This window comes from Protopterus annectens, chromosome 3.part1 (assembly GCF_019279795.1).
Source record: "Protopterus annectens isolate FY-2018-M chromosome 3.part1, PAN1.0, whole genome shotgun sequence".
In the NCBI taxonomy this organism is placed as follows: Eukaryota; Metazoa; Chordata; order Ceratodontiformes; family Protopteridae; genus Protopterus; species Protopterus annectens.
The window spans coordinates 640,208,985-640,219,516 of NC_056732.1; positions in this window are offsets into that span (position 1 = coordinate 640,208,985).

Genomic DNA, 10,532 nt, shown 5'->3' on the forward strand with positions numbered 1-10,532 from the left:
CCCTGTTTTGCAGACTAGTGGCATATCACTAAAGACCACAGGTCAGATTGTAAGGGCATACATTTGAGTTTCAGACTTCGTACCCTTCAGAGCCTTACTGCAGCTGCAAGATCTGCTGTGCCATCACTGGGTAAGTCTGTAGGGTGTTATTTCATCATTGTTGCCATTTTTGGGCCCTTGCCAGATATTTCTTTATGGCTTTCTACAGCTGACTTGCTGGGTGAGGCTAAGGGCTGAGTATGGGACCCCCACACTGACATCCATGCCTGTGACCTATGACCCCCCAGTTAGTTGCCCCCCCACATATACTGCAATGGGCTTTGTCACCTTGGGTACTACTGCATCGTCTGGGGAAGCCAGTATTGGGCAAACATTTCCTGGTGTCCAGCATAGCTGTCAGTTGTCTGCTGCTATCCCAGTAGACCACCCCATTCCCTTGCATGCATGAAGCAATACCATAGATATGCTACCAGAACATACTAATCCATTCATTTATTGTTAAGAAGACTGACTTACCTTATGCCTGTGGAAGTTGTGAGGATAGTGCTTGAGGGCTACCTATGTAGGAAACCACCATGAAAAACTTCAAAAGCAAACTTCACATTACTTTAGACCGAGGTGAAAAGATTCACAGCCCCCATGCTAAAGGACAATGCTGTCCAAGCTGATGAAACCTTTACAAAGGCACTCTACGAGCATCTGTAGGAATGCATGGATCATGCTATCCCAAATAAAACCAAGACTCACTCCTCCAAGAAAAGGAAACCAGTCTGGTGGACACCTGCCATAAACAAGCTATAGAACAGAAGGAGGAAACAAGTACAGAAAAGAGTAAAATCCCAAGAAGGAAAGAAATCCCTGATCAGTATCAGCAAAAAACTATGATCCCTCATTAAATCGTCCAAGGCTAGTTTTGAAAGAAAAATTGCCAATGACTCCAAAGATAACCACAAAGCGTTCTTTAGCTATGTCAAGAACCTAAGTGGAAACTCTCAGATCTGCTCTGAGTTAGTGCAGAATGGCACAAAATACACTGAACCGACTGATATTGCAAACATTCTGGCAGACAGGTTTAGTGCAAACTTCACCCCTCTCTCACCCCCTAAAGGGCCCATAGCCATACCAGAAGAATGTAGGGCCCCGTCAATCACCGACACACAGATTAAAACAGCCCTATCCAAAGCCAAAAACACAGCTTCAATGGGACCGGACGAGGTCTCAGGCTGTGTCTTACAAGAGCTCCAAAATGAACTAACCCCTCACTTAAACACATTGTTCAAACTCAGCCTTTCTACAGGCTATGTACCAACAGAGTGGTGCACAGCAACAGTTATCCTGCTCCACAAAAGTGGAGCCACAATGGGCCACAGGAATTATCGCCCTATAAACCTGACTAGCCTGGTCAGCAAGGCTATGGAACGCATCATCATGGAACTCATTAACAGAGACATTGGGAACCTCCAAACCTTGCACCCTACCCAGTTTGGCTTTGTTAAGGGCAGCTCATGCCTCCTAAACCTGGTGGACTTCTTTGAGATGGTTACCAAGGCATTAGATGAGGGAAAGGAGGTCCACACAGCCTACCTAGTCCTCGCAAAGGCTTTCAACACCATTCCCCATTCTAGTATTATAGACAAGATCACCAGCTTGAACATAAACCCCTACGTCATGAGATGGGTTGCCAACTGACTCATGGATAGAACCCACATGGTGAGAGTTGCAAGCTCTACATCTGGCTCTAAACCAGTTACAAGTGGCATCCCCCAGGGCTCATTCCTAGGACCCCTCCTGTTTGGTATATACTTCTCAGAGGTACAGGCAAGCATAGGAGGACTATGGCTGACCAAGTTTGCAGACGACTGCAAACTAGGGACCATAATTGATTCCCCAACTGATTCAGACACCCTCCAGATGGGTCTCACTGAGATGGATACCTCAAGCTAAATGCCAAAACGTGCATAGTCACCCCCTTTGGAAAAAAACAAAGTACCCACGAATTACCACATAGGTGGTTGTCCCCTAAATACAGAAAATGTAATAAGGGATCTGGGGACCCAAGTAGATAGTAATCTGTCCTTTGATAATCATATTGCCAAGGTGGTTAGAAAATCCTTCTTTGTGGCCCACCTAATCACAAAAGGGTTCGCATCTAGAACAAAAGAGGTTATTGTGCCTCTCTACTCATCACTCATTAGACCCATCATAGAATACAATGCCCCATTTGGGATGTACCTTACAAGACACCTGCAACAGCTGTAAAGGCTACAAAAGTACCTCAACAAGAAGATTACTGGCCTCAAACAGATGCCCTATGCAGCCTGACTCAAGAAACTCCAGCTGTACTCGGTTGCATACCACTTACTCAGCGGTGATCTCTGCTTGACATACAAGGCCATGTCCAACCCAGAATTGATGGACATGCTCCACCTAAAAAAAAAAAAAAATCCCAGAAAGCCACATGTTCTAGAGATATAAACCTCACCATAATGATAAATAGGACATGCTGGAGGGATAGATTCCTATCTCAGAGACTCCCCATGCTTTGGAACAGGATTCCAATATACATCAGGCAGAGCCCCTCACTAACACTCTTCAAGAGAAACCTTGACGAGTGGATGGGAAACAGAAAATTTTCCCCAGGGATCACTGCAGTGGCTCTGCTGGACAGTGGTGCAGGGAACTAATGGCTCTGCTGGACAGAGGCACAGGGAACTAATCTAAGGGGGTGGCGAAAGCCAACACATTCTGTCTAGGCTTATAAATGCCCTTGGGCAGATAGCCTAGTACTTACCTATGAATCTATGAACCTATGTTGGATGCACACAGTACACTGCCTATACATGGTAAGGTACAGGTAGTGTGACGTGTGTGGCATCCATTTTACTGTGTATGCAAGTCAGAGAGAGGTGTCAGTCCATGGGTCCCTACAGTGTCAGTGTGTGTGCTATGCTTTGCCTCTTTGCAAGGCCATGGGCATACTGGCAACACCACCCTCTGCCTACAGGAGCTGGCTCAGTGGGTTCCTCCTCCAAGTCCATCTGTGCTTGTGGGGACCTTGGCAATGGTGGGGGGCTGCATGGCCCTTCTCCATGCTGTTCCTGCTGCAGCTGTTTCTGCAGGATCATATTGTGTAGCATGGCACATGCTATGAACATGTGTGCACATGTGGCTGGAGATTACAGCAAGGATCCACCAGATATGTCAAGGCAGAGGAACCATGACTTGAGCATCCCAAACACACACTCTATAATGGTCCTGGCTTGTGCATGTGGCTCATTATGGCATTCTTGAGTGGGTGTGTGTGCATTTCTGATGGGTGTCATCATCTATGGCTCCATTGCATAGCCAGCATCCCCCACCAGATGGCCATACGGGATGTCTCCCTGGAAAATCCCTGATACAGCTGTGAGGAATGCCAGATGTGGGACTCATGATAGCTTCCAGGGCTGCCAACACTCACATTCATGATGATGGTCTGGGCATTGCACATGACCTGGCAGTTGATGGAGTGAAAGCCCTTGCGGTTTATGTAGACCCTATCCTACTCACCGGGTAGTGCTTTGATGTGGATGTGCGTGCAGTCCATGGCACCCAGTACCTCCGGATAGTCTGCTACATGGTGGAAGAGGCACATATTGCTGGTCCTCTCCTCATGGGTGCTGGGGAAGTAAATGTGCTCACCCGCATGTAGTAGCATGGCATCCAGGAACTGGTGGAGTACCCTGGATGCAGATGCCTGTGAGACCCCCCATGATGTCCCAGGTAGGTCTTTGGAAAGTACCTGTAGCTAGTATTCTTAAGGCTACACATACCTTGGTATCCACTGGGATGGGTTCCCTCTGTTGGCTCTGGGTCTGAAGTGAGGCTGGCACAGCTCAATGAGTTGCTGAAGTATATCACTGTCCTCCCTGTAGTGCTCTTCTATCTCCAGATCATGTATTCCCTGGTAGATTACCTTGGGTCTGAACACTCTTCTCCTCCTCCTCAGTTTGGGGCAGTTGTCAGCATTATCCTCCTCACTGACCTCAGCCTCTAGCACATACTGATGTAGCAAAGTGACAGCAGCCCCTAACATTTTGTTAGTTAAAATTCCTCCGAGTGTGTACACCAGTTGGGAAGAGTTTGTGGGAAAAAACAGACTGACAGGTTTTTGCATAGTTTATACTGTTCTGCTGCAGATGCTGCCTGTAAGATTGGCTGACTATGATGCATTCCACCTGCCAGCTATGTTATTTGTACTTAATTGCTTTTATTCTGCTATTTACCTTTTTTTTCCCTTCCCATTTCCACCCCTTTTAAGCTCCGAGGCACACTGCGCAAACTCGCTGCCCAAATGTAAACAGTTCTGCTATTTCCATTTTTTTGTTTGTTTGTTTACGACCCAGTGCATGCCGCACAAACCCGTTTAGCTAAAGTAAACACTTTTAAGCAGAAATGGCCCTCCCCTGGATGCAAACACGCTCCTCATTTCATAGAATAAGTAGATATAGCCTCAGACACATCCCTTTCTTAGCTGTGCTTAGCTAAGGTCAAATGGAAGCTGTGGAGCTCCAGTGTGCTTACACCAAGCATGACAAACCCCTTTTCATGTCAGCTGCTTCTCCTGCTTACACCACTGCCTTATAGCTCCTACACAGTTAGGTGCAACCAGACAATGGTCTCCAATTTTGTGAGTCAGTAAAATCAGCTCATGTGCATATCCCACTGCCTTAGTCCCTAGTTACACCACCACATCAGAGCCTTTCTCCTTAGCAACCAGTGTTACCTGTTATTGTTCTGATTCTGCATGCTATACACTATAATGGCAAAAAATGGAGATTTCACTTAAAATTGTCTTTCACATTTTTTTTAATTTTTGGCACAATCTCATTTGCGTGCCACTGTGCTATGCTTAAATGGCCAAAACTGGTCAAAAAAAACTTTGATTTTTATAATTTTGCAACTCTTTTCAATGCCAATGGCCATATTTTTGGCCGATGGCATTCCTAATGATTATAATACATGCTTTACTTTGAGCTGTCAGGCCCCCATTTTCATTTTTGCAGAAATGTACATGGTCAGTAATTGACTACATTTCTGCAATGGATGCTGTTCTGACACGGATACCTGCCTGCTTACTAAATCGATAATTCACCTCATTTGCATGTTTTTCACTGGTAAATGAGGTTATTAGCATTATGCAGTGGTGTCTGTGCCAAAAGACTGCTAGCAGGCTCGTAAACACCCTCAGCCTTGTTTACTGAATTGCTCGGTGGCCATATCCCATGCAGAAATTGCTGCACTATTTTGGCATGGGAAAAAAAGCTTTATTGTCCCAGGGTAGTTCTTTAACTTAATATACACTTTGCTCCTTTCCATATGAAGAGTTAAAATAAAGCCCAGCAATATATAACTGAGAAATATTCCCATATTCTATTGTCAAATATTTGCTGTGTAAATAAGAAAAATGGATGGAAACACAAACTGGTCAGAAAATTAAAACGTAATAATGTCACTTCAAACAAAACTAAAGTGGGTAATACTACACAAGATTTAACCGTATGACTACTATGATGATTGTTCATTTTAAATCAATTAAAAAAAATATTGTTGTGAAAAGGTATTTAAATTGTTATAATTATTAATGTATGTTATTTGTTATATTTAAAAAAAAATTAAAGCAAGAAAAAAATCTGAACTCCACTGTGTCATTCCATCAAACCAACCCTTTATTACATATAGAAAGAGTGTTTTCGGCTATTCACATTCAGACTCTGACACAGTGGATTTTGGATTTTTTTTCTTGTTTTTATTTTCTTTTTAAGGTCTGGTGCCAGGTGTTTATCTGTTTTATTTATATATTTTTAAAATATGTTAGTAAATACTAGTGAAATTTAAAAAAATGGTCTGTGTTACATGTTCTTTTCATGTGACATTGGGTGTTTTCCTAGGGTCCACTATAGGCACTTGATTCCAAAGCACTCAAAAACTACTGTATGGAAGCCAGGGACTTGATATCCTTTAAGCTCATTTAAGTTATTGCTTGTGCATGAATTTAGATATGAATTTAGGTAGACAGCTGATGGTTGGAGGTGGTAGGGAGGTTGATTAGGGAATGGGAGAAGGTTAGGATTAGGGACCATGGGTAAGATTTTAGAGTTAGGGAGAAGGTGGTGATTTTAAGGTGAAACTGAAGAAAGGGAGTTTTGGGGGTTGAGAGCAGGAAAGGAGTTTTATGTTTATGGAGTGATCAGGGAATTTAGGTTTAGGGGCGGTTGGAGTTTTAGATTTAGGGAATAGAAACAGTGTTTTAGGGTTTCTGAGTGAGTGGAGAATTTAGGTTTAGAGAGGGGTGTTGGAGTTTTAAGTTTAGTTAGCCATCTGGGTCTTTAGAATTAGGGAGTTAGAGTGGAGGTTAAAGGTAATGGACTAAGGAGTTGGGCTGGGAACTGATTGGAAGGTTCAGATTTAGGTTTAGGTTCTGGTAAGGATATGTAGTTTACATGATCAGGTAATGAATGGGCTATTTAGGAACTGGAGATCAGGCTAGTGGGAGTTAGGGCACTTGCTTTTTTAAGCAAGTGGCAGTGAGCAAGTGTACTATGAGCTACTAGCACACATACATATGTAGAAGACCCATTTTTTATCATAATTATATAACAGGAAAAGATTGATGAGGACAATGAACAACATCATATCCTGAAAACTATTCAGACTGGAATTTGAGCCATTTTAAACAACTGTATTTCAAACAGTAAATTAAAATAATTATAAAAAAGTGTAGGAGCCCTCCCAAACAGACAATGACAGATTTGCAACTGATGCAAAACTTGCACTTGACTCAGATCAATGAGATCAGATGATTTTCTAATGTTTATTTTGGATGTATTTCAGAATAAGTAGTATATACTCTGGCCTATAAATGTGAAGTCCAAGTGTGGTATGTGGGACAACTGAAGAAAAGCTCATCATCGGAATAACATAAAATCTTATTGACATTTGAACAGGAGTCTCAAGTAATCCAGTGGCATTGTACCTTAAGGAAAAACATTCCAGTGATACAGCGAAATTGATTGTTACTGTGTTGGCCAGCCCTTCAAATATCAGAACAGAAGACATAGAGTATTTTTTACTAAAGTTGTAAGCACAAGTATTAGAAAAATATAAAACATTAACACATGGTTTAAATGCAGACTTGAAATGAATGGGATTAATATTGTATGCTTTGAGGAAAACATCTTGCTAATGATTGTATGACAATGTTAATTGTTAAATTGATGTTATTTCTTTGTAGATGAGTAGATGTAATGAGTGTTTTGGAATGTATATAAATTTCTATCCAGAAGGTTAAAAGCTAATTTTGTTTTATTAAAATTCAGAAAACATCATCTTCCATCTATTTTTCCTTATTTCTCATATTTATTACAACAAAACATGTTTTTGGTAAAAAAAATAGTTAGGACCTATTTAAAGCCATACATACAGGTATGTCAGTGGGCAATGTTGTTAAGATGCATGCAGAACAATTACATGTCAGAATGGAAAAGAATGGTTAAGGAAGCAATTAGGGGAGACAGGAATGTGGAACATATACTTGCCCAGTTGCTGGTAGGCAGGCAATGGAGACAGGGGATCAACATCATTTGGAGGAACTTGGTAAGACATTAAAACAAGAAAATAAAAGGAAAATAAGGGATTGAGAGGTGGAAATATGCAGAACTGGGAATAGTATGAGGGATAGAGAGAGGCAAACAAATGAGTGTAGATGGGTAGGAAACAAGGATAGGTTAGATATTAGCAATGGCTTAGTGGATAAGGAAAGAGTAAACACATAGGAAGACATTCAAGGAGAGTTTGGGTTATAGTATAAATTTAAATGGAACTATCTTAAAATAAGAAGGATCACACACCAAGGGGTTCATGTCACATAACTCCTGTAGACATCTATCTGCTTGCCACACCAGTGGGTGCTGTTAAGCAGGAATAACCATAAAACATCAACAAAAGTCTTCTCTATCTTTTTGGGTCACAATGTTAGGAAATAATCCCCTTTTTGATACTTACTTGCACTGCCTGTTAATTAAGATCTCATTGCAATTCAAAACCAAGTAAATGCGGAAGAACTAAGCAAATAATTTGCCATTACTTAGTCCTGTAAAACAAAAAGCAGATATGTTTGAGGTTTCCCATTCTTCTCAAATAAGCTGTCTTTATTTACCTTAAGTAAGTCATCAAATGAAAGGTAGTACAGAGAATAAAGAAACCCTGGGATAAAAAGAATAAGGAATAAAGGTTGATATCCAAGAATGGTGCACAAAATTCTCAAAATAAGCCATGAAATTAAGGAAATTCTGCATTTTAGTTTGGAAGTATCTGCACGGTTGTTTTTACACTCCATGTGGAAGCAAAACAATGTTTGCAAATGCAGATGAGGGCTTTCAGAAATGTGAGGGTGGGCAGAAATGAACATGGATACATATTTTTTGAGATTGTGAGAAGGTGTAATGTTTTAAAAAGAATCTGGAGAGGTTGGTAGGTGGCAAAAGAACATATAGAAATTATGAAGAGGGTTTATCAACTGGGGATATAGTACAGATCAGTAATGAAAGACATTGATATGGACAATATTATTGTTAGTAAAAAAGTTGACAACAAGAAAATGGATGAAGAGATAGCTACCAAGGATAAATGAGGTTCATAAGTTAGTAGCATGACTAGCAGAACAATAAGAAAGGGTTGGTAAGTCTGGAAGTAAGAAGGCATATGCTAAGAAATAGGAAAGGTGGTGGGCGTATATCAAGGAGGAAGTAACGGGTTAGGGATGATAAGTATAGGAAAGGGAGGAAGTGAGAACAGTGCAACATTAATCATGTTGGATGGATCTCTCTCTCTCTCTCTCTCTCTCTCACTCTTTCTTGCAGTCTCTCTCTCTCTCTCTGTTTCCTCTTTTAATAATATGGCATATTAAGAGGAGAGAGAGGGAAGTTTAAGTGAAGAGATGTAATGAAGGAATAGTTAAATAGGCTTCCCCTTTCTGAAATTAAATCTATACTATGTAGGTTTCTTATCACCATCATGAACAACTGGCCTTACACATCCCTGGCACAGAATATTCTGTAAATAGCTGAAATTTGTTTTCAAAAATACCAAAGAGTCAGACAACAGTTAATGGTGTTGATTTTGATAACTGACACATGGGGTATATGTTAAAATGAACTTATGGAGATCATATGTTAACATGTGGACATTATTAGCTGACTCATTGTTAAATGTACTGTGTGTATTTCTTTAAAAAACGTGGGTTTTGGAGAGACAAAGCATTTTTTATTTTATATGATGGGGAATTTTTTTGAAACTTCAGATGTAAAATAATTATATGTCAATAAACATTATTACTTGACAAAAAAGTAACAGTAAAGGACGTAAAGAAAAGCATCCAGCTTTGCAAAATAGCCTCATTATGGATATGTGCATATAATGTGTTAAGTTCATCCATCTTTACTCTTAATATAGGCATAAAAAGGGACCTATTCTGACAACAGAAAATCTACAATGCAGGTATCTCATTTACTTTTTAAGATGTACTTCATATACCAGATGTATAAAGTACGCTTTAGGCAACCCAGTATCCATAGCTTTAAAGAATTCTGTTCATCTGCATTAATGTAGCCCACAATCAGCATATATCTGTAGTTCAGTGTGATGGTACAATAGCAGTATGTATATGTCTTAGTACATTTCCATAAGCTATGTTTTTTAATTTGGGATTCAAAGAAAAAAAAACACTACATTCTAAATTAACCTATTCTGACCCATGGTATAGCCTTTATCAAACCACTTCATTCTTTTATTGAAAATCCTATCTCAATTTAATTTCCTGTAAGAAGTTAAAATCCACTTAACTGCGCCGCCATAGCTCCTAATTTTAAATTTGCAATGTAAAATTTGACAATTAATATGATGAAGAGCTTCTAAGAAATCAGGCAAATCAGACAATACTTCTATTTTGATTGATTTAATACATGGCCGAAGCTATATCATCAGCAAATTATTTTTTAATGATAAATATATACTAGTCTTCTTCTTTGAAGGAGTTAATGATAACTTGCATCATTTTGCAATCACTCAGAGTGAGCTTTCTTTTAATAGCCTTGTCTTGCATTCTACCACTACTGACAGTTATGGGGACTGTAATTATTTTGATCTGATGGTGCTCCACCCTTATAAGGTGGAGTAACAATAGATGGTCTCCTAGCAACAGAAAATCTTTTGTACATAGTGACAACTTAAATCAGACTTTAAAACTTTGAAACAACTATGTCAGCACATAAGGATATTTTATAGAGAATCAGCTCAGTGTTTTAATGCACAAATTTGAATTAACAGTTGAAACCATTCATGTTCTGTGAAATGTTTAGTGATTTTCCTTCTTTGTGGTCTTCAAAAGTATTAGCATTATTTTCCAAAATGCATTACATCATGTACAATGCATGTATACGACATCAGTTTTCTAGTTACCTTACACTATTCTATCCAATAAAATATGTTACTGC